Below are 27028 nucleotides of genomic sequence, written 5' to 3'. Positions count from 1 at the left end.
TCGGTGGCTCGATCACGGATTCTGCTTGTCATTCGCCTACGTGTTCTTACCCTTACTTGAACAGTAAACATGAGAAAGAATGAGTATAAAATACTCAGCAAGTAACCCCACTATTGGGTCAAGCTTAAGCATCTATGTCCTCTATGCCACTCTCTAGTGGGACGTGCATAAACCTCTACTTTCTATGGGATGACTAACTAGTGAATAGTTCAATCCACTCTACGTAGATTTGGTGTCCTCACAAATCTTTGGTGAATCTCGAAGGAAATACAAACATCTAGTAAAGTCTTGAAGGAGATCACCACCTCTGGTGAATCCTAAAGGAAACACAAAACCTCTAGTGAAATTTCATAGGAAATCACTACCTTTGGTGAATCCCGAAGGAAACACAAACCTCTGGTGAAGTCCTGAAGAAGATCACCACCTCTGGTGAATCCCGAAGAAAACACGAACCTCTGGTGAAGTCCCGAAGGAGATCACCACATCTGGTGAATCCTGAAGGAAACAAAAACCTCTGATGAAATTCTAGAGAAGATCACCACCTTTGGTGGGTATCTAATTATGGGTAGGAGTAACTACAACTATCATAAATATAACGTGCGTCATAAAACATAGTCCCACAACATGCAAATACATATCATCATGCTTCATGTTCATCTAGTAAATCATAATAATAAATTAACTTAGTTCATGCCAGCACTCATAACATGCTTCAAAACATAATCAATGTCAACTTATTTATACTTATGCATCTTGATGTAAGCAATCTTAAGATCCTCAAAATTAATCTTAAATTTATCGTCTGACACATAGGTAGTAAGATTACTTACCTTAAAATTGGTCACAATTTTAATCCAAGTAATTAATCTTTAAAATTTTTGAAAGACTTGAATCCACCCTATAACATAAATTACAAATTTTAATTTAGCCCCCTAGCCAAGATGCAAAGATGTTAAATCTCCAAAGCGGCAACCTCAACAAGAGCAAAACAACCTTAAAAAGAAGCAGTGGAAAAGGAAACCCAGCTCACTCAAAATCGACATTCAAACCAAAAAGGAAAAAATCTATCAACGGCAAGAAATCACATAAATAGGGAAAGGAATAATCTTGCAAGAAAGGCAATGTTCCAAGCAACCTTCACGACTAATCTTGAGACAACAACCAAACCGAAATAACCATTTAACTTTAAACAAACATATCAACCACAAATTCCAACAAATTTCATGCCCAATCTGGTTCTTCGTTAGCATGTTCTTTTAAAGTTAGGATTGAGAAAGGATTTGCTAAGTGTTTTATGGGCTATTTGGTTAAGGGAAAAGAGGGTGGGAATGAGAATGGGTTTACAAAGCCCATGTTTGGTTGGTGGGCTTTATTCATTTACCTTGGAAAAGATAATTCCTAGGTTTTCTTTCCCACACAAAGGAAGGAATTGAATGCCTATTGAAAAGTGTGGGTTTTCTTTTCTCGTGGGTTTTCTTTTCTTCTTCCCCTTCCTATAACGAAATTTCTTCCTTCCAGTCATGAAAATCAACCTTTCTGCTTTGAGTGTCGGCCATCTCTCTGCTTCGGTGCCAGCCATTTCTATACATTTTTTTCCTTCAATCTCTATTCCTCTCTTCTCGCCGGCGTGATTTTCTGCTCCTCTATTGGTACTTACAATCTTTCCATCTCTATTTATGTCTTTTTTCTCACTTCAATTTATGTCCTTATTCACTGTTGTCTCTCTTCCTCTCTTCAATCTCCAGTCACTGATTTTAGCATTTGGTACTCAGTAAATTAGAAATTAGATCCATGGTCGAACACTGCTGTCTTTATTCACTACTGTCGAAAACTGCTGTCTCTCTTCCTCTCTTCAATCTCCAGTCACTGATTTTAGCATTTGGTACTCAGTAAATTAGAAATTAGATCCATGGTCGAAATTCACTACTGTCGAACACTGCTGTCTTTATTCACCACTGTCGAACACTGCTGTCTCTCTTCCTCTCTTCAATCTCCAGTCACTGATTTTATGTTGTAAGAAGGAGAAAGAAAGGGAGGCTAAACAATCGTTGTCAAAGAATAAAGGATCGTTGAGAGGTGAAGGCTAAACAATTGTTGGGAAAAAGGCTAGACGATCATTGAGAAAAAGGCTAGACGATCGTTGGGAAAAAGGTAAACGATAAGACAAGCGTTTACACGATAGAGGTTAGCGTGCAGACGATGGGGTAGGAGACTGCACGATTGGGTTGAGCATGTAGGCGACAGAAAGTACATGATAGGATGTAGACGATCGGGTTGGAAGTGTACACGATGGAGAGTACACGATAGGACGATAGAGGAAATTTGCTATACAATAGGTAGAAAGCATAAACGATAGAGAGGATTGATTAAGACGAAATAGATGGATGGGTAAATTTTTATAGATATGGATGTCAACACATCTACCTTTTCTAATAATTTTATAGACCATTTACTGTAAGATAGAACACTTAATCCATCTATCTTTCCTAATAAATTTTTCGACAGTAAGATAGAACACATAAATTTTATGTTGATTTGCTATTCATTGTGATTTATTTGATGATTTGCTATTCATTCTGCACATTTAATCCAACACTTCATTGTGATTTATTTTTTGACGGTAAGATAGAACACACTTAGTCCAACATTTATATTGATTTGCTATTCATTCTGCATGTTTTTTTGTTCTCTTTTGATGTATTGAATGAGTTGATTTGCTACATTGTGATTTATTTCTAAGAATTGTTTATTATAATTAACTAATGATGGGATAAAACATTTCGTTTATCATGCAGATATGAATGACATACATTCAGCTACTGAATAACAAATTCTTATTGTCTTGTTGTCATATTTAGAAATAATAAAACAAGCAATGAAAACATCTTTTCTATTGGTAGTAATACTATTGTATAAAGGACAAACACGTGACAGAATTATGAGTGGAAATTCTTTCTATAGGCATCGAATTAGATAATTAAACTTTTTTCGTCTAATACATGAGAATGATTTAGCATGTTTTAAGACGACCGAATGGATAGGAGATGTTTTACTATATTATTTCATATGCTTAAAACAATTGATAAATTAAGAGGCATAACACATGTAGAAGTTGAGAAGATGGTTGCAATATTTTTACATATCCTTGCACATGACGTTAAAAATAGAGTTATACGTCGACATTTTACACGTTCAGGAGAAACAATCAGTAGACATTTTAATATAGTTCTGAACTCTGTGATACGACTACATGAGTTATTACTTAAACATCCTGAGTCTATTCCTGCCAACTGCTTGGATGAAAAATGGAAGTGGTTTAAGGTAATTTTTGTTTTATAGTTTTACTCATGTTTAAATATTAGTAGGTGGTTTAATTAATTTAGAGTCTTCTTTGTATGTAGAATTGTCTAGGTGCACTAAATGGAACCTATATTAAAGTCAATGTGGATATTCTCCCAATAGACCTAGGTATCGAACCAGGAAGAATGAAATTGTTACTAATGTCTTAGGAGTTTGCTCCCAAGATATGCAATTTACCTATGTTTTACCTGGATGGGAAGGTTCAGCCTCTGACTCAAGAGTTTTACGAGATGCTATATCTAGGAGGAATGGATTAAAGATTCCAAAAGGTAAAATGTTTGATATTAGGATTGGTATGTAGTTTGGATTAGAAACACTTTGTACATACATTCTCAAGTATTCAGTTGGTGTATTTAGGTTGTTATTATCTATGTGATGTTGGCTATACAAATGGTGAAGGATTTTTGGCTCCTTACAGAGGACAATGATAACATTTAAATGATTGGATGCAATGATACCAACCAAGAACTCCAGCTGAATTTTTTAATATGAAGCATTCATCTGCAAGAAATGTAATAAAACAAGCATTTGGGCTATTAAAAGGTCGATGGGCTATTAAAAGGTCGATGGGCTATTCTTCAAAGGAAATCTTACTATCCAGTAAAAGTTCAATGTCGCATATTACAGCTTGTTGTCTTATTCATAATCTTATAAGAAGAGAAATGCCTGTAGATCCGTTAGAAGAAGATGAAGTTGGAGACACTCATTCAAGTACTTTTGACATGGATAGTGATCGAATAACACATGTAGAGAGTTCAAATGAATGGAAAATTAGAGAGATAACTTAGCAATTGAGATGTTTAAGGAATGGAGGGGCATTAGATATTAATACTAGGATGTATTATTATGATGTAAACATGTACCTTGTTATAAGCTTTTATAAAACATTGTGAATTACTATATTGCTACTTATTTCATAATTATGATATGTGATGTATGTTTTGATTTTCATACTATGTTATATGTGAAGTGTTGAGTTTTAATAGTCTAATATGTGATGTGAATCATAGATATAGATGTCAACAAACAATATACAGTTGGTCGAGTAGGTTGAAACATATGTGGAGTAAGATAGAAGATGAGAAATTAGTAGAATGCTTATTAGAGTTATCTAACATTGGCACATGGAAGGCTGATAATGGTACTTTCAAACCAGGATTTCTCAATCAAGTAGAGAAATGGATGGCTGAAAAAATTCATAATTGTGAAGTTAAGGCTCAACCACACAAAGAGTCTAGAGTAAAATTGTTGAAGAAGTAGTACAACGCAATAGCTAAAATGTTAGGCCCAAATTGTAGTGGCTTCGGATGGAATGATAAAGAAAAGTGTATAAAAGTAGAAAAAGATATATTCGATGAATGGGTAAAGGTAAATGTAGATTTTTGTATTGCCAGTGTATTGTTATCATGTTATTGTTGAAATGTATTAAAAGTTTATTTATATTTGTTTTCCAGAGTCATCCAAATGCAAAAGGACTGAGAAACAAGTCTTTTCTGTTCTACGAACAATTAGCCATTATTTTTGGAAAAGATAGAGCCAATGGACTTGGTGCAGAAGGTCCAGCTGACATGTTTGAAGCAGTAGAGCGAGAAATAGACAACAATGATTTTTGGAGAGAAATGGATGGTTTTTATGTGCCTGATCCACCAATAGTTGGAGGGGAAGAAGTGAATGGATCTACCTCAATGAGTGAAGCAGCAACAAATATGCAATCTAATGCACATACATCAAATAGGTATAGTAAGAAAAGAGCAAGAAGTATAGACCAATTGGTGACGGTAGTGAATGATCTTGAGAATGTTATGAGCAGTCATCTTTCAAGCGCTAATGATAACATTCAAGAAATTGCTATGTTTTATCGACAGGTAGCTGAACGAGAGTCCACAAGAGAAGCACGTCGAAACTCATTAGTTAGTGAAATTAGAAAGGTAGATGGATTAAGTGTTCGACAAAGGGTGAGAGCGGGTAAGATTATCACTAAAGACCAATCTCAGATTGATTATTTCTTTAATCTTCCACATGATGAAAGATATGAATTCATAATAGAGGTTTTGCAAGAAAACGTTCATTCTTAAACTGTGGGAATATCGTAGTATCTTCTAGGTAATAGGAGACTTTATAACATGTTATACATGGGCAATTATGTGTATATTTTGATGCCCTTATCAAATGATGTGTACTCCTTATTTTGAGCTAGCATGTTAGTACTTGCTAAGTATCTTCATTTTGAATGAATGTTGCACTGTACTCTTATTTGTAACTACGAATATTGACATAATATAAATACTTATTTTGTCTACGTTTAGTATTTATACTTTGATATCGGTTATATAGCATTTGGTAGCAGAGCTAAGCGATCATGTAGCCGAGTAAGCGATTGCGAGGTCTTCGTAGGCGATCGTTTAGTGTTACTCAGTGATCGTGTAACAGAGCTAAGAGATCGTGTAGCCGAGCTCAGCGATCGTGTAGCATTTGGTAAGCGATCGTATAGCATTTGGTAAGCAATCGTATAGCATTTGGTAGGCGATCGTATAGCACTGGGTAGACGATCGTATAGCATTTTGTTACTCAGCGATCGTGTAGCAGAGCTAAGCGATCGTGTAGCCGAGCTCAGCGATCGTGTAGCATTTGGTAGGTGATCATCTAGCATTGGGTAGGCGATCGTATAGCACTGGGTAGGCGATCGTATAATATTTTGTTACTCAACGATTGTGTAGCAGAGCTAAGCGATTGTGTAGCCGAGCTCAACGATCGTGTAGCATTTGCTAGATGATCGTCTAGCATTGGGTAGGCGATCGTATAGCACTGGGTAGGCGATCGTATAACATTTTTTTACTCAACGATCATGTAGCGGAGCTCAGCGATCGTGCAGATAATTTAAGCGATCGTATAGTATTTTGTAAACAATCGTTTAGCAGAGTTCAGTGATCGTGTAGATAATCTAAGTGATCATATAGTATTTTATAAACGATGACTATGTTTACAAAATAACATAGTCAATGCCCAGGGGCCGTTTGGATTTAGTAATTCATCTGCAAGAAATGTACTATGATCGCATTTGGACTATTACTAAATTATTTTGTAACATATTTCTTGTAAAGGTCGTTTGGATTTTTTTTTTTTTAATTCCCACATACTATTTTCAAACATTTTTTTTCCATGCACAACAAAACATAGTTATCCTTGATTTCCAGTAATTTTATTTCCAGACATATAATTTCCAGACATCCTTAATTCTTGAGTATTGAGAAAATCTCAATCCAAACATCCCTTTAGTGGTGGTGTTGGAATCTGTGGGTTCTTCTTCCTTTCAGGTTTAAAAATTGGAAGGTTTTACCACACCAAAATGGAAAAATTGAGGTTTCAAATTTTAATGGAGTTCAAAAAGTATTCTTACCATAAAAATTGACATACCCAAATGAAAATGAAAGAAAAGGACTCCATGAGAGAGAAAAGGGTCTTTTGTTTTTAGTATTAATTTTATTATTTATTATCTATTTAACTTTTCATGTTAGCATTTAAAAAATAATAAAAATTAATTTGCCGTGTAGCAATCGGAGATACCAACCTCCACTAAACCCTTGGACCATTTAAACCTATGGACTAAAAAGGTCCATTTCAAAAATTGAGGAACCAAATGAATCTATAACTAACAACTTAGAGAAAAAAAAAGATAATTTTCCCTTTTAAATAATATATTTTGATAGTGTTTCAAGAGATATTTTAAAATTAAACACTTGAAAAAAAATACATCTTAAGGAGACGTTTGAGACAATGAGTTAATTATTATAGGCATACGTTATTATAGTTGGATTATGATGGTTTGTGTTTTTTATGTAGATTGTTTTAGTTTGGGTTACAATAATATGTGTTTAAGATATAAACTATTTTAGTTTGAGAAGAAAATAGTAAACACTGTAGCAAATAATAAAAAAATGATGAATGTAAAATAGTAAAAACTATAATAAATCGTAAATATTGTAGCAAATGAGGGTTTTGAAATAATATTGATAGTAGCTAATTTGAGGTTTTGAAATAGTTTTTATTGTAGCAATGGGTGATTATTATATTTTGATGATAACTCTTGCCCCAAACACTCCCTAAATGATTACCAAATAAGACCTTAACTTCCTTATCACGATGTTTGTGTTGTTTTCTTTTGTTGCTTACATTTGCCAAAAAGAGTGTTTAGAGTGTAAAATAACATTTAAACATTTAAATATGAGATTTAGTATAGTTTTTTTTTTAAAGTACATATTTAGTGTGCATTTGAGATTGCTTTTGGAGAGATAGAATTGATTATAGACAATTCTTAATCATTTTTTGCATTAGGTAAAACAGATTTGAATGTCGAAATCTATTAAAATCACTTTTAAAAACACGTTAATTTCACGCCTACTTCAAAAGCTTTCTAACTAGCTTTTAGATTCAACTAAAATCAGGTAGAATTTTTAATTAATGTTTAGTTTTTAATTTTGTACTTTAAAAATAAAGATTTAATTTATATATCTATTTATTTCTCACCTAATCAAATCAATTTTCTATTTTTCATGAGTTGAATGCATCAATATTTGAAAAAAGTATACCATATTGATTTTTTAAATGTTATTCCTCTTAATATTTAAAATTATCTATAACAAACAAAATTTATCATTATAAACAATTATTTAAAATTTTAAATTGAAAAAAAAAAAAGTTAATTATAAGTCAATTTTAGTTATTATATCTAAAATAAGATGATTTTGTATGTATTTACCAAACACTATAACCTACATTTTTCAAGTTTAAATTGAAATTCACTAAACACTAATTTACTTCATTTAACAGTTGATTTTTTTAGAAACACAGTTGCCAGCAATTATTTTAAAAGTTACATGATCGTCTGAAAACACTTTAGCTAAATTGAAAACTTTTTTTTTTAAGAAAAGTCTTCAATCTAGTGCAAGTGCACACTGTCAACAAGTAGTACAAAGATTGGAAGAATTTCAAGTCGTCTCCCAAGGAAACGGTTTTTCAACAAAAATGTTTATAAGCAACAAAACTTTCCTAAAAATTTGCAACTTTAGTAACCAAGATAAAATTGATTTGAGATTTTTGGTAGAAAAATTAAATTGTCAAACAATTGCAAAATATAGGGATTCAAACATGTCCATGCTCCTTTTGAAAGTAAATTTAGCCTAATATGAAGACTTTTAGCTTAACTCAATTTTGATGCTTTGTTGGACTGGATTCAACACCTATTTGATGTTCTAATAGTGTCTTCAAGATACTAAGCCAGTAAACCTATATTTTTATGGTTAAAGTGAACTTAAATAATTAAAATATAATCCTTTTGTTTTAAAAGTTTTGCCCTATGTCTATGGTAAAAAACAAAGTTCTATTTCTAGATTCTTTTCCTAAATCACTTTTATAAGAACCAAATTTCACATAATCGTTTTCGTATTAGATTCAATTTTAGTATATTAATCTAGGTGATCAAGCTAGACTAATAATGATGAAATTAAAATCAATAAAAGTAAACCAAACAGTGAAATTGAGCCAAGTTCCCTAACTTTACATATTAGGCATTTGCAACATTATTTAGGACATTAAAATATTTGAATCCTAAAGAAAAGTTTAGCTTATGCTTAAAGAATTAAAGAACAAAAATTTAGATGAGTAAAATTTCATGATGTGCTTAATGAAAAGGGAACACGATTCTAGCTTATAAACAAAAACAAATAAGTAAAAATAAAGTAACTGAATTAATAAAAATAACAATTGAATGAGGTATATATATATAATTCAATGCCTCTAGAAATATAAGAATATCACAGACAAATATTGCAAAATTAAAAATTAAATTGAGTTTACATTGAACTATGAAATGCCAAATTTCTACACATATCTTTTTATCTAACTTGTCTTCTCCTTTCTCAAGGGATTCCAAGTTGTGACAATCTCATGTTTTATATGAGATCGGATAAAAAATTATGTGAAAAAAATGGGTGAAATCGCTTTTAACTAAAACAACAAATAATTGAGATAAAGAGGAAATAAGAACTTAAATTGAAAATAATTTATTGCTGTAAAATAAATGAAAGTTACATAATATAAATTGTTGGAGACTTAATTTGGAGGTGAAAATCCCTGATTCACCAAGATTGGTGGTGAAAATCCCGAAATCAAGCATAGAATCGAAGTTTAGCTCTGCTGTTTTAGATTGCTGAGTTTGGTTCAATGCTGCAACAATTTGGAATCAATGAATTTTTTACAAAAATACCCCAAAATTAAAATTAAAAAAAAAAAAAAAAAAATCTTGCCAAATTCACTATCTTTTCACATTTAAGATTAAACATGCTATCTATGAATTATTTGCTATATTTAAACTTGATTTTTCTATGAAAATGACTAAATATATGCCATTTTCATCAAAATCTTTTATTTAAAAAACTAAATAATTAAAAAAAAATGAGAATTATCACTACAACAACCCTAAACTAAGTCTTTGTTTTACTGATATATGATCAACAAACTACTTTGTAACAACCTTAAGGACTTATACTGCATGCATAAATCTCAAAATGGCTCTTTCACAAATTTTAACTAAATCAAACGAACTTTATTAAATAAATAACTTTTTGTAAAATCTAAATAATTGAAAATATTTTTTTGGGGTCCCCTTGAAATATAAGTTCAAAATAAAATTTCTTAAAGTTTTATAAATAAAAATTTCAATAATGGAACTCTAAGTTCAGACATCAAGACTATAATTTAAAACACTAAAACATGAAAACATGAGCGGAAGCATCTCTCTGGTCTCAATGGCACGATCACATATTCCTTCTGTCATTCGCCGATACGTCCTTGCACTTGTTGGGTTTTATGTCCTAAAACTCGTGGTTTGTAAATAAGAGAACTTATTCTGAAAATTCAATAAGTTGTTATTGAATATATTGTTTTTTTCGAAATCCAATAAACCTAAGTCCCTTGACTATTAGATGAGTATTTGAACTTTATGTGGAGATATACAAGTGGATCATATTCGAGTAAATAGTCAAAATGATCTATAGTATATGAATAAGGTTGGGTGCCTTATTCTGGTAACACTATTGGATGCGGCCTACTCTGTAGTTGTTACAAAGAGTTGTAAAGTGCTACAAACGAAGTGATCCTAATTCGTTCATGTTGGGACATGAGGATTGGGGGTGTCCTGTGCAAATGAGTTTTGTGCAAGATTGAACCACGAAACCAGTCACTCTTACTTTATAACGTTGTTTACTGTTTAAGACTGACTATTTCAAAGCGATGACCTAGGTAACTTGACCTTAATCTTGAGCTAACTATGAACTCCTGTTTGTTCGAGATTATCCTTTGATCTGCAAACGGAGAGTAGACCAACTGTCTCTGCTTAATAAGCCTTCCATTTTGGGGATAAGATCGGATGATTAGCTGGGGACATAAGGTGCAAGACGGAATTCACTCCTACCCGATTAGGGTTAGTAGAGAGGTTATTCCCTTCAAGTGCAGATTTTGGGTCTTGAACAAGAGACCTCACCCTCTCATTGGCCTGAGAGGGATTCAATTTGTTGATTGGATCACAAATCAATTGTTTATTAAGGGATCAGTGGGATTTAAGGAACAAGAGGTAATTTCGGGGGTAAAACAGAGATTCGACCTAGCTGTTTTTACAAACAACATGTGAAGGGTTAACTTACTAATCATGGTTATATCCAGTGGACATAATATATATATATAGTGAGGGAGTTCAGCTATAGGTTTTAGTGAAATCACCCATTAGTTAATGAATAGGGGTTAGTTCGGTCTATTGAGTTTAGTCGATTAATCTCGGATTGTTGGAGCCCATGATCTGTAGGTCCGTGAAGTCCCCCTACTAGCTCGTAAATGGATTAGCTCTAGAGTAGCGTGATAAGTTAATTTGAAGTGTTCAAATTAGAATTAAATGAAATTGGAGAAATAATATTTAAATATGATTTAAATATTTGAAGATGGAATTGTGTAAAAATTAATTTAATATTTGATATTAAATTAATTAGAATTATTTAAATTGTTTAAATAATTATTTATTAATTTTATTGAGAAAATTAATTTATGAAATTAATTTTTTAAAATTAATAATATTTTCAATTTTATTAAATAAAATTGATTTATGAAATCAATATTTGATAAATTGAAAAAGAAGAAAAAATCACAAAAATGAAAAATGGGCATTTTCTATTGTCTTCTTCCAAGTAGCTCACTAACAACCCATCTTCTTAAGTCTTCATTAACTCCAAGCATGAGCTGCATCTCATGCAGTAAATCTCTTTGCATGAATGTCTGCAATATATTGAAGAGATTGGAGTGTTTTTGAAGTAATGCAACCGACCATATTTTTCTGAAAAATTCGTAAGAAGAAAGGTGTTCTTCATGTCGGGTTGTAGCTGTGAGCTTGTCTCTGAATTTCCTTAATTCAGACTTATTTTGAGTCCCACAACTCAATTTAAAGCTCCAAGAGGATAGTAGGGAAGATCTTGGGGTGGTCTACAACAAGATTCAGAGGAGATTTGGAGTTCAATTCAAGCTTTGAGAAAGTTCTACAGAGGTATGTCATGAAACTCATTTATTTCTGTGGAAGCATATTTTTGTTTCTGCCAAAATTAATGATTTAGAGTGCTTATAGATCCTGGTCACTTCCGCTGCACATGGTATGTTCTAACAACATTTACCTGGAAAACATAACATAAAAAAAAAAAAGTGTATAAAATACTTAGTAAGTAATCTCACTACTGGGATCAGGCTAAGCATCTATGTCCTCTAGATTTCACTTTTTGAGAGGAACATGCATAAGCCTCTACTTCCCATGGGATGGCTAACTAGTGGTTAGTTAAAACCACTCATTCGTAGATTAGGTGTACCCACAGACCTCTAATGAAGTTCCGAAGGAGATCACCACCTTTGGTGAATCCCGAAGAAAACAGGAACCTCTAATGAGTCTCGAAGGAAACATAAAACCTCTGGTGAATCCCGATGGAAACACAAATCTCCGTTGAATCCCAAAAGAAACACAAAACACTAGTGAAATCCTGAAGGAGATTACCACCTCAGGTGCATCCCTAAGGAAACACAAACCTCTGGTGAATCCCAAAAGAAACACAAACCTTTGGTGAAATCCCAAAGGAGATCACCACCTCTGGTGGGTATCTAATTACAGGTAAGGGTAACTATCACTATCTTAAACATAATGCACATCATAAACATAGTCCCACAAATAGGCAAATACATATCATCATGTTCAATGTTCATCTAGCAAATCATAAAAACAAAATAATCTTAGTTCATCCTAGCACTCATAACATGCTTCAAAACATAATCAAGTTCAACTTATTTATCCTCGTACATCTCGATGGGAAATCGAACACGAGGATTTTCATGAACAGCGGAAGAATCATTCCAAATTACAATCGTATATGAACTTTACAATTACAATCACAAACGGAAACATACAGTTATGCGAAATACAGAAATTACAACATGCTATACATATGATAAAGGACAAGAGCAACACACTTTTGTCGATTCATCTTCAAGCTCCTTGATCACAAACGCTCGATCACAGTAATGCAGCAACACGCGAACGATCATCCAACATGACCGCAACACTCGAACTCAGCAACACGCGAACGCTCATCCAACACTCGAACTCAGCGATCGCCAAAGGTCACGAACACCCCAAACTCCACGAACGGCCTCCACATAACCTCAACAGTGTCGAGTTGAGTATGACACCACCAAGAAGGCTACCTTGGTATTCTCAGTGTGTGAATCCAGAGGGTGGGCTTGATAATGGGTAGAAATGTATGTTATTACAGCACAAATAAGTAAAACAATGAGGGAATGCGACGGTAAAAATATACAAAATCATGTCCAAAAGCGGTAAACTGAGAATATTGCGATCGCATGCGCCCATAGCATAAAAGCAGCTAATTTACTTATTTGTGTAGGAAAAATGCGTTGGCACAAGTGAAATTGCAATCCAAGGTATTTGGCATCCGCGCGCATTGAAAGATTGCGACCGCAAAGTCATGCGATCATATGTGCTCGCGAGAAGTTGCTCAAGTAGGTGGCTGCATAAAGACGACGCATCAAGGGGAAAGCTTAATAAATCATGATGGGACGGAAAGCTTATGACAGTCGAATCCGAATTTATATGACAAGCCGTTAACGACACACTGTAGCAAGTATACTCAACTTTTTGGTGATCGTTAATCGGTGCATCAGAGCAGAAGATTTAATGACCACCCATCATTGCAATCATTAAAGAGAAAAGCTTCTTCACCTTGAGCTTTATAAATACCGAAGGCTACCATCGTTAAAGGAGTTCGCCAAAAACAAGTTAGATCATATACAATATAGATAGCCGTTAGTCTGTAGTTATTCTTATACTTAGAAGGTGGAAGTGAGCGAAGAGAAGAAGACGCCGAGAGAACATTCCTGGAAAGCTCGAAAGACTATCGAGAAGCACTATAAAAGGAGAGATTGCCAACACTTGCGAAAGCAAGGATATTCTTCTGGGCAGAGTTGGAGTGAAAAGATAGTGTAAAAGCCATGGGAAGCAAGACATTGCTACTGGGCTTCTTATCCCTACTTTCCATTGTTATTTTGTATTCTGACTTTATTTATAGAAAATGGAATTCTCATCTCAACATTTGTTCAATCCCTCCACATTTCGCATGAGTAGTTAAATTTCTGAATGGGTTGAGAAGTACTTAGCTAGCATGACCTAAGATCTTCACTTTATGCGATCATCTTGTCTTATGTATGCGTCATTCACCCTTTAGAGATACTTGAGAGAGTAGTCTAAAGAAAGAATCTAGACTTGAAAGAGTCATATTAGAATCTAGACTTGAAAGAGTAAGATTAGAACCGCATAAGCAAGAGATGGAAACTTAGACATAAGTTCTGTTTGTGATTATGCATCACATGCACCCTAGAAATAGGATATGATAGTATGCGGTCACCTTGTGTATGTGTGCATCATTCATCATCGCATAGACAAGAATAGAGGCTTAGATATAAGTCCTATCAACATTATCGTATATATCGCATGCGTCCTAGAAATAGAAACTATGGCACTTGCATTGAAAGATGACATGCTGTTGTGTGTGTATAACATGATGATGACGGGTAGAAATGTACGTTATTATAGGCCTTTTATTTAGAATTATGAGAACTGATAAGAAGAATATGCAGCGATTATACTAAGAATTCATGAGAAAGCGAGCTTGCGTCGATCAGCATGTAAAATCTCAGCTAACCCACTATCATACGTTATTTTGCGTCCAATTGTCTATTTTTGTAGCTATCACAGAAATCGATCGCATGCGGGGAATCTCACCATCGCAGAGGCAATTGTTACGTTCGACGTATGGATGTTGCTGAAGGAAATCAGAACTGAGATTTCCATGAGCAGCAGAACAAGACTAAAACGCTCGGTTATACAATTCAAATGCAGAAATTACAGCATGAACAACAAATGCATAAAGAGATCAAACTCTACGCACAATGGCAGAAGCGTCTCCACGCTCGGATGAGTACGGCCGCTTGAACAACAGTAACCTCAAACGCTCGATCTATACGACCGCAACATAGCACGGACACTTCGCGCTCGTCCTCAACGATCTCCTCGGTCACAAACTCTTCCGCAACACGATCAGCCTCCACAGCACCACGAACGACCTCTAGAAAACCTCGACAGTGTCGAGTTGAGTCTGACACCACCAACAAGGCTACCTTGGTATTCTCGGTGTGAGAATCCAGAGGGTGTGCTCTATTTGAACTTGGATTGAGGCAGACAAAGGAGGAAACACCGATCACATACACGTCTGGGCAAGTGGGAGATGGCGGAGACCTATCGTATAGGTCGATGCCCAATCGTTTAGATAAAGCTATGCGATAAAGCTATGCGATCATTTAGCTCATCGTTTAGCTCGGTCTGTCGCCTACAGACTCTACACGATCATTTACCTTGGGCCAATGATCGTCTAGCAAAACTATGCGATCGTTTAGTAAATACTGCACGATCGTTTAGCTCTACTCTGTACGATCGTTTAGCTCACTCTGCCATTTAGTAAATCCGTATTTACTTGACGACTTCGTGATTTTCTTTTTCATGGAGAGAAATCTCAAAACATTTTCAATCATTTGTAAAACCTCTTTTTAAAATAGAAAAACCATTTTCCTTTTAAACTCACGGTTACCATGATTCAATAACCACCCACTACTTTGGTTATTTAAAAGAAAAAGAATTAATTATCCAATCATTCATATTAATATAAACATAAATGATAACCAACTTATCATACTATATTTATAACCTATAGTTTTAATATTTCATCTCATGAAACATATAAACAATAGTTTTTTTTCTATTCATAGTACTTAATGTAAATCTCATTTACATCAATCCTCCACTAGATGTATCTCATACATCATACCGATTATATCATATATAATCAAAATACCTCTTATCAATTTGAACATTTCAAATCAACACCAAGGACTGATCCTCAACTGAATCCATTGAGCTACCAAGGGGACCTTATAGACCTGTAGCTCGAAGCTCCAATAGTATATGAATAACTGACTAAACTCTTTAGTCACGGGATCTGCCATCCGTTAACTGCCAGGCACTCCACTAAAGACTGACAGTTGAACTCTCCTTACCACAGATATATTATGTGTCCATCTTAACCAATCAGCAGTGCGACAACCCTTCACAGATCACTCGTAAGTACAGCTGGGCCAATAACCGTTATGCCCCTGTAGTTACATCTGTCTCCTTAAGTCCACTGATCCTTATAATGAACATAAGTCATAGTCCTACTATGACTGAGTCTTCTCTTCCAAAGAGAAGCTGTGTCCACTATGTTCAAGCCCCGGAATCAGCCTTAAGGGAGCAATCTCTCTACTTATTCCTGCTTCGGGAAATGAGTGAATTCCATATTGTGGATTGAGTTCCCAGCTCCCAGATTAGACAAGTCCCTAAAAAGGTAGGCATGTTGCGTTGACAATCTGACCACTCTCACCCATACTAATCAAAGGACCGCCCTCAAAGGCAAAAGTTCCCAAAACACTGAAGATTGAGGTCGTGTCACCTATGGTCGTTTAGGTGAGATGCAAGTCTCTAGTATCAACGACATTATATACAGAGTCTAGTCATCTCGTGGTCCAGGTCTTATACAAACTCTTTGTATAGGACACTCTCGCTCCACGTCTCCACATGAATGGTTAGGATCTACCATCTGTAGTAGTTTACAACACTTGCAAACCTCTACAAAGTGGGCCATATCCGTAATGTCACCAGGATCAAGTATCTCACCTTAATCCTTATACTACAGACCTATTTAGGTTATCGCTTAAGGCATGATCAACTTGTATATCACATATACATGCTTAAGTTCACATAAGATAACCAAAGAGCTTTGTTTATTGGATATGAGTAAATGCAGAATTAAATAACACTTATTTTATTCATTGAACAATGTGTATCTTTACAAAACAACGAGACTCCGGGAGAATTAAGACACCAATCCCAACAATCTCACACTTGTCCTAATGACTCGAGAGACTAATGTACAATACAATATAAAAATGTACAATATACAATAAACTAGGGCTCTCACTTGCCCTAGACAAGATGTCGCATGTCTCGTAGACCTAGACTCTTCAGGTGACCCTCAAACACGTTAGCAATGAGGGCCTTTGTAAAGGGATCAATAACGTTGTATCCCGTAAAGATCAGATCCTTAACTCCATACACGAGCATGTAGACCCTCGTTCTCTGAAGATACTTGAGGATCATCTTGACCACCATCTAGTGATCAAATCCTTACAGATTGACAATCCCTACTACATAGCAAATGTCAGGTTTGGTACACAACATTGCATACATCAAGCTTCCTATAGCAGAAGCATAGGGAATTTGTCTCATCTCCTCAACTTCTTGAGGTGTCTTAGGACATGGATCCTTAGACAAAACGATTCCATGCCTGAAGGGTAGTAAACCCCTCTTGGAATCCTGCATCCTGTACCTAATCAACATTTGATTAATGTACGATGCTTGAGACAAGGCTAACCATTTGTTCTTGCGATCCCGAATAATCTAGATCCCGAGAACATACTGTGCCTCACCCAAATCTTTCATTTGAAACTGGGTAGCTAGCCAACTCTTAATGTCAGTCAGATACCTTACATCATTTCCAATGAGTAGGATATCATCCACATACAGTATCAGGAAAGCTACTAAGTTGTTGATGATCTTCTTGTAAACACAAGGCTCATCAACGTTCTGGTCAAAGCCAAACGACTTGACAGCAGTGTCAAATCTGATGTTCAAAGATCTAGATGCTTGTTTCAGCCCATATATGGACCTATTAAGCTTGCAAACTCTTTGCTCTTGATCTGAAACTACGAACCCCTCTGATTGAGTCATATAGATGGTCTCCTCAAGATTATCATTAAGAAAGGCAGTCTTGACGTCTATTTTCCATATTTCATAATCATAAAATGTGGCTATGGACAGGAGAATCCTGATAGACTTCAGCATGACAGTCGATGAGAAAGTTTCCTCATAGTCAACTCCCTCAACCTGGGTATAACCCTTTGCCACGAGTCTAGCCTTAAAGGTTTGCACCTTTCCATCTACACCTCTCTTTCGCTTAAAGATCCACTTACACCCAATAGGTCTTACCCCATCAGTTAGATCAACAAGCTCCCAGACGTTATTAAAGTACATAGACTCCATTTCCTGGTTCATGGCTTTAACTCATTCATCTTTGTCAACATCCTCCATTACTTTCTTAAAAGACAACGGATCTTCGACCCCATCATTCGTAATGACGTTACGGGCTTCAGTCAAACCCATGTAGTGATCCGGTGGGTTCAAAACCCTCCTACTACGTCGAGGCAGTCTCAACTCTTGAGCTGGTTGGCTAGACGTTCCGACGTCAACAACTCTTGTTGCTCTGTTGGCCTGTTCAACAACTCTTGTTGAACAATCAACAGTCTCAGTCTCACTAGAGATCTCACGTAAAACGAGCTTACTTCGTGGCTTATGATCCCTCATGTGATCTTCTTCACAAGAAGATAGCATTAATGGAAACAAACACTTTGTTCTCACTTGGATCATAGAAGTATCCTCCTTTCATTTTCTTGGGTAGCCTACAAAGAGACAAACCATCGAACGCGATTCCAACTTCTTTGGGTTAGTCACTAGCACATGTGTCGGACAGCCCCAAATCCTGAAGTGGCGTAAACTACCTTTACGGCCTCCCCATAACTCAAAAGGTGTTTCAGAAACACTTTTCGAGGGAACGTTGTTCAGGATATAACATGCAGTCTACACTGCATAACCCCAAAACAAGTCTGGAAGATGAGTATAACTCATCATAACCGAACCATGTCCAAAAAGGTCCTGTTTCTCCTTTCTGATACACTATTCTACTGAGGTATACCAGGGGCCGAGAGTTGGGACGCAATCCCATGTTCTATCATATAGTTCTGGAATTGGAGGTCCATATACTCTCCACCACGATCAGATCGTAGTGCTTTTATCTTCTTACCTAATAAGTTTTCAACTTCAGCCTTATACTCCTTGAACTTGTCAAGGGCTTCAGACTTACGTTGCATTAGGAAGAGATACCAAAACCTTGAATAATCATCTATAAAAGAGATGAAATATTCATACCCACCTCGAGCTCTAACATTCATCGGACCACAGAGGTCTGAATATACAAGCTCCAAGGCTTCCTTGGCTCTGTAAACTTTTCCAGTAAAAGGTTGTTTGGTCATCTTGCCTTCGAGGCATGATTCACATACCGGCAAGGAGTTTTCTTCTAAACTCTTTAGAAATCCACTTTTCACCAACTTCTCAATCCTATTGAGATTGATGTGACCTAACCTTAGATGCCAAAGATGGGCTTCGTCCTTTGGAGAAACCTTTGGTCTTTTAGCTGTTGTTGCCGTACTGAACATTTCAGTGTTAAACAAGGCTTTTATGACTAACGGCCTTAATACATATAAGTTATTTTCCATTGAACCATAACCAATCTCCATTCCATTCTTGAAAATAAACACTTTATTCTCAGAAAAGAAGACGGTATAGCCTTGTTCAATGAGACAAGAAACCTAGATTAAGTTCCTCTTAATATGAGGTACTACAAAAATATTATCCAGTAACAGATAACGTTTCTTGTCAATAAATAACTTCGGCCTGCCTACAGCAACAGCTGAAACAACCTCACCAGTACCGACTCGAAGAGTCATCTCTCCCTGTGGCAATGTTTGCTAGGAACTAAATCCTTGGTAAGAGGAACTGACATGATTGGTAGCACCTGAATCTAAGATCCAGGCAGAATCATCATTCTCTACCAGAAACGTCTTCATTTCCAATAAATCATATTTACTATCTTGTCTCCTCTTTTGGAGAGTAGTGGGATGGAGGTTTTTTGCCACGAAATTCATTTCACACGATTCTTTCCACTGTAAAAAATCGGTCATTATTAAAAGTTTTAAATGGAAATACTAACGAGTTACTGAAAAAGAAAAACACATTGACCTACGTTAGGTTTTAAGCAAATACCCATTGTAAAACAAAACAACATCCAATAAGGTTTTAGCAAAACTAACATGAACCCCATGTGACATTTAGTTTCACAATGACGCTTCAAAGGTTTAGGACAAAAGTCGCCAAAGGGAGGTCAGTTATCCCTCTTCTGAATTGAGAAGTTCTCAACCAGTCATTAATACCATAACAACTCTTGTTCCTATAATGACAAGCCATCATTGATTTGGCCAAGAGATAATTAACTTACTTAATAATCTCTCGTAAGTGTGACCCGCCATTTTAAGCCCTAAAGATCCATCCCAAAAGGCCAATCCGAAGGGAAAAAATTCGATTAGGGCAAAACCTAAAGCGACCCTATCCATTTCTGGAGTTCACCATGATATTGACCAACTACACAAAACCCATCCGAAGGGGGATGCTTCGAAGGCGACACGAGAGCGTACAGAATGATCTCACGGTGTGAACCAATGACAGAGACCATAAGACGTATTGACACACACCCTTCACCTACTTACTATAAATACTCTCTCTGTCCACCTTGATATTGACTTATGCAAACACCATCCGAAGGGGGATGCATCTTGGGAATCTCAAGGCCAAGCATGAATCTCACGGTGTGAACATACAGGGAGAAACATGAGTGGAATCATAGATATATCTGATATGCCTCTTCCTCCCACTGAGTATTTTATAAACACGGGTAAGGATTTTAACTAAGTGGTTTTTAGGTTTTCCCAAGAGTAACTTTTACCTTGGATAGTTGAACAACTTTTTTATCATCATCCATTAAACTCTTTAACGGCATCTTTGACCAAAATATCGCATGCTTGTTGAAAATCTATCTAATTCACCTTTCCAGGTAGGTTCCCTGGTAGGGGTGTTACGTTTCCATCAACTTAAGAATCCCAGCCTAGCCAGAACCCACCTTAGACAAAAGGTCCCTTATAGATAAGTTTACAACAAATTTAATCTTTTATTCAACCAATTTAATCCTATTAAACCGATTTCAAAAGATTAATCTAGGTTACTAAACTCTTTAGAACCACTTGAACTTAGGTCTATCTCAATCCAATTTTAAAACTCTTTTAAAAAATTTGAGTTCACCTTAAGTTCGCATGCAACTTTGAATTATTGATTTTAGGTCTAATTTCCTTTATAACACTTATAAATAGAAAAAATCACAATGCTAAGCTAACACATGCAAGGCATTCATAACGATTATGAAGCCTAAGTGTCATGCTTAATGCATTATCCATTCATTGCTACTTCTTTTATATAACACTTATATAAAACAACAATGAAACAAGCAAAACATGCTTCCATTCACCCTTAGACTATAACAATTATAATAAAAGGATGATGTATGATAATGCTCACTGCATGCAAAATATAACTCTTATATTTCATGATGCATGCTCATGCTTTCAAGTAATTTCTTCATGCTTGATTATAACAATTATAATACATGATGCATGAGTAATTGCACAACCTAAGGTGGGTTTTTAACTATATGACAAACACTTTGACATATAAGTACCATACATCACATGTATAAGCAATCAAAGTTGAAGAACCGGGTGAAATTTTCTTAAAAACACAAAAAGAGAAGCTAACTATTACAAAGACAAGGAGTCTCCAGTTCAACCAGGCGAACCGAGTCTTGAACCGCTCGGCAAAGCATCACTTCTCCAACTATCCATTGTGTACTAAGCACCTCGCGATCGTCTACACAATAAAACAAACACTTCGTTCTATCGCTTACCAGCTCTCCAGAGTTAAACGATCGTTTAGCATTTACTATACAATCGTCAAGAAAAATCCAAAAGATTGTGTAGTTATTACTACACAATCGTGTACTTTTACTGAGTGATGAAGCCTAGTACATGATCGCTTAGCGCGCTCTTTCTACTAAATGACGAGCATCGCATGCTCCCACTACGATTGCCTACCTCCAGAGCCTACACAATCGCGCAACCAACGCTACGCGATATGGTAAACGATTTACCCCATCGCTTGGCATTAGCTAAATGATCGATTAGAAAATACTACACGATCGTCTAGAAAAAACTACTAAACGATCGCTTAGTTAAATCTCAACGATCATTTACCTGAGGTTACACGATCCAACCAACACTTGGTCTTCTTCTTCGTTGAGAACTACATCGCCATGCGCTGAAACTTCATCACGAACGACTCGACGAACTCGAACTTTTCGAATTACAGACTCGATTGCAAAGTTAATTTCGCCGAAAAATGTAGGGGCCCTTACAATTAACACTTTGTTATACTGAAAGCTTTAACAAAAAGGCAATTTAAAACCCGAAACGTTCATCAAAACATCCACAAATGCAAAAAACGGTTAACTACAAATGCAGAAACCCATCGCGACTGTAAAACGGGTTCATTTCCGATCTGTAATTTGGAATATCAGAGAACCTGGCTCTGATACCAATTGAAGGAAATCGAAACTGGGATTTCCATGAGCAGCGAAACAAGACTATTCCAAATTACAATCATGAATGAACATATATTTATAGTCGACTTCAAACAAGTGGTTATACAATTCAAATGCAGAAATTATAACATGAACAACAAATGCATAAAGAGATCAAACTAACGCACAATGGCAGAAGCGTCTCCACGCTCGGATGCGCACAACTGCTCGAACAATAGCAACCTCGAACGCTCGATCTACACGACCGCAACATAGCACGAACACAACACGAACACTTCACGCTCGTCCTCAACGATCTCCTCGGTCACGAACTCTGTCGCAACATGAACAGCAGCCTACACAGCACCACGAACGACCTCTAGAAAACCTCGACGGTGTCGAGTTGAGTCTAACACCACCAACAAGGCTACCTTGGTATTCTCGGTATGAGAATCTAGAGGGTGGGCTCTATTCGAACTTGGATTGAGGCAGACGAAGAAGGAAACACCGATCACGTACACGACTGGGCAAGTGGGAGATGGCGGAGACCTCTCGTATAGGTCGATGCCCAATCGTTTAGATAAAGCTATGCGAACGTCTAGCAAAAGCTATGCGATCATTTAGCTCATCGTTTAGCTCGGTCTATCGCCTACAGACTCTACACGATCATTTACCTTGGGCCAATGATCGTCAAGCAAAACTATGCGATCGTGTAGTAAAAATTGCACGATCGTTTAGCTCTACTCTGCACGATCGTTTAGCTCGCCCAACCGTCGTTTAGTAAACTGTATTTACTTGACGACTTCATGAGTTTCTTTTTCGCGGAGAGAAATATCAAAACTTTTTCAATCGTTTGTAAAACCTCTTTTTAAAATAGAAAAACCATTTTCCTTTTAAACTCACAGTTACCATGATTCAATAACCACCCACTACTTTGGTTATTTAAAATAAAAAGAATTAATTATCCAATCATTAATATTATTATAAACATAAATGATAACCAACTTATCATACTATATTTATAACCTATAGTTTTAATATTTCATCTCATGAAACATATAAACCATAGTTCTTTTTCTATTCCATGGTACTTAATGTAAGTCTCATATACATCAATCTTCCACTAGATGTATCTCATACATCATACCGATTATATCATATATAATCAAAATATCTCTTGTCAATTTGAACATTTCAAATCAACACCAAGGACTGATCCTCAAATGAATCCATTGAGTTACCACCTTATGGACCTATAGCTTGAAGCTCTAACGATACGTGAATAACTGACTAAACTCTTTAGTCACGGGATCCACCATCATTTAACTGCCAGGCACTCCACTAAAGATCAACAACCGAACTCTCCTTATCACAGGTATATTATGTATCCATCTTAACCAATCAACAGTGTGACAACCCTTCACCGATCGCTCGTAAGTACAGCTTGGCCAATAACCGTTATGCCCCCGTAGTTACATCTAACTCCTTAAGTACCACTGATCGCTCTAATGAACATAAGTCATAGTCCTACTATGACTGAGTCTTCTCTTCCAAAGAGAAGTTGTGTCCACTATGTTCAAGCCCTGGAATCAGCCCTTAAGGAAGCAATCTCTCTACTTAACCCTACTTCGGGAAAGGAGTGAATTCCATATTGTGGATTGAGTTCCCAACTCCCAAATTAGACAAGTCTCCAAAAAGTTAGGCATGTTGAGTTGGCAATCTGGCCACTCTCACCCATACTAATCAAAGGACCACCCTCAAAGGCAGGAGTTCCCAAAACACTCAGGATTGAGGTCGTGTCACCTATGGTCATTTAGGTGAGATGCAAGTCTCTAGTACCAACGGCGTTATATACAGAGTCTAGTCATCTCGTGGTCTAGGTCTTATACAAACTCTTTGTATAGGACACCCTCTCTCCACGTCTCCACATGAATGGTTAGGATCTACCATCTGTAGTAGTTTACAGTTGCAAACCTCTACAAAGCAGGCCGTATCCATAGTGTCACTAGGATTAGGGTATCCCACCTTAATCCTTATACTATAGACCTATTTAGGTTATCACTTAAGGCATGATCCACTTGTACATCACATATACATGCTTAAGTTCACATAAGATAACCAATGAGCTTTGTTTATTGGATATGAGTAAATGCCAGAATTAAATAACACTTATTTTATTCATTGAACAATGTGTATCTTTACAAAACAATGAGACTTCGAGAGAATTAGGACACCAATCGCAACAGTTGCGGCCATTAACTGCATGTGTTCATCGCATAGAGGTTGCGGCTACAGAGAAATAACCATAATAGAGGGATGAACGCAAGGGGTGGTGGAATGTGATGATACTTCAGAAACCAAGCACGAACACATACCTTGGGAGTATCAAAAGTTGATGTTGACATTTCACCTACCACGCCGTTAGTAGCAAAGATTCAGAGCAGGTCCATCATGCCATTAGCAGCAAAATTTCAGAGAATGACCATTAATGTCGTCGGCGATCGAGCTCTATAAATAGAAGCCTTAAAGCACAACTTGAAATCATCCGAGCTTTTGCCTTAGGGCAGATCCTTGTGATCCAGACGAAAGCGTGAGAAGATATTCTTGAGAGTTCTTCATTTCTTCAACCATTCTGAGTGACGACCGAAGCTCCGCCAGAGATAGATCTCTAGAGAGACTACTCCATCGCCCATCCATGGCACCACTACACACATCTGATGGAAGCAAGACATTGCCTATCTGGCCCTCTATATATCTTCTATCTCTGTGTTGTATTACATTGTGGCTTAAGAGATTAATACATATTGTGATCAATGCATTTCTCTATTTCCTTCGATTCCATCTTTATTTACTTCTGCTTATCATCCTTTACTTTCATTGCAACGACTAAGTAAGATTGCTTGAGTATCGCATACTTAATCATGTGGCATAGACATATGAAGCAGGTAACAAACCACCGAGAGGTGTGTGTTGCGCGGGTATTGTGAGAAAATCCTATTTGCTTAGTGTGAGACTGTAGCAACGCTTGTCTATGAGTTGATCAGCAGCGACTAACTGCCTGAGAAGGTAAGTAGTGGAATGCATTAAGCAAAGTAAGCAGTATTCCTAGAGATAGGAATAATCTTATGTCAACCATGCTTTATGTGATTACCTTGTCTTATGAGCGCATCATTCATCATTTGAGCATACTTGGGAGAGTAGTCTAAAAACCAAATCTAGGCTTGAGAGAGTCAGATTGGAACGCACAAGCAAGAATAGAGGCTTAGGAATAAGCTTTGTTTACTATTACACAGTGTATGCACCCTATAGATAGGACATGAAAGTATGCGGTCACCTTGTTTAAGTGATAACCTAAATAGATAGAATAGAGACTTAGACATAAGTTCTACTGATACTATCACATATGCATCGCATGCATCTTTGTCAAGTGTGTATAGCATAATCGTATAGCTTGCGCTGGCTGGGGTTACCCTTGCGATCAAGCTTATTGATGCGGTGAAGTCATCCCCGCCATTTTATCTATTTTCTCATGCATCTTATTTCGCGTTAAGAGTTTTCGTATCTCTAACTCTCATAGTCATACTTCTATTGCTTAATCTGTTTAGTTAGGAGTAGAAGTAGCGCATAGCCTTTAAACTTCAATATTCTTTTATTCTTCGCCACAAACACTTTACTTCATAAAATTTAGCTACAAGTCCCTGAGTTCGACCTCGAATCACCCCGAGAAACTTGCAATCTCGTTATACTTGGCGAGAGAGCAAGAAAACTTGTGGTAGGAACATATGGTCATTAGACGCATATTGCATATCCCTTAGTCCAATGCATGACCAGTGACGCATGGAGAACAAACAATGAACGCATATTTATTTACTCCATTTTCCACGCATCACATGATCGCATAACGTGAATGCAATCTTAAGAAGTGTTAGCTAAATCCCTTATCAACCCTTTCATTGCATACTCATTGTAACTTTCGATTTCATCAACTCTTTACTCGAATCCGTCGCATAGGAAATATACTTAACAAAACACCATCCAACTTATTTGTTCTTACCACCGTAAAGGAATCAAATTTACTGTCGCATAGTAACTCAGTCGTCCCTATGTTCGACCCTGGACTTACCAAGAAACCTAGTGACATTTATACTTGGGTTTTACTAGGAAAACTTGCATGTGCAACGCATAACTCATCACCGCAAACATACATCATAATCGTATCACATTTACAACGCATCAAGTTTTTGGTGTCATTGCTGGGGACTACAGCAGTACATATTGCGCTAACAGTAACTTTTTTATTTTCTTTGCAGCTTTCAACCTCTGTGCACTGCCAATCCTTTGGTAAGGGAAGAAGTGGGTGTCGTATGAGCGAAGGACACGTTACTGAACCCAACTACGACCCAGAGATCGAAAGAATGTTCTAAAGAAGACAAAGAAACAACCACCAACAACAACAAGAGAGAAGTCCCAATATGGCGGAACAACCGGAAGACAGAGTAGCAAATGCGAATAATATCATGCCAAACCTCATTCTCCTGGCGAACGTCCGCAATAGACCCATCCGGGACTATGTGTCGCCCAACCTTTATGATTTCTCCCAAGGAATCATGAGGCTAGCTCTGAACGGA

The sequence above is a fragment of the Benincasa hispida genome, chromosome 11 (assembly GCF_027475165.1).
Source record: "Benincasa hispida cultivar pf3 chromosome 11, pf3_genome.v1.1, whole genome shotgun sequence".
Lineage (NCBI taxonomy): Eukaryota > Viridiplantae > Streptophyta > Magnoliopsida > Cucurbitales > Cucurbitaceae > Benincasa > Benincasa hispida.
The sequence above is the reverse complement of the archived record's forward strand: the minus strand, read 5'-3'. Positions refer to the sequence as shown.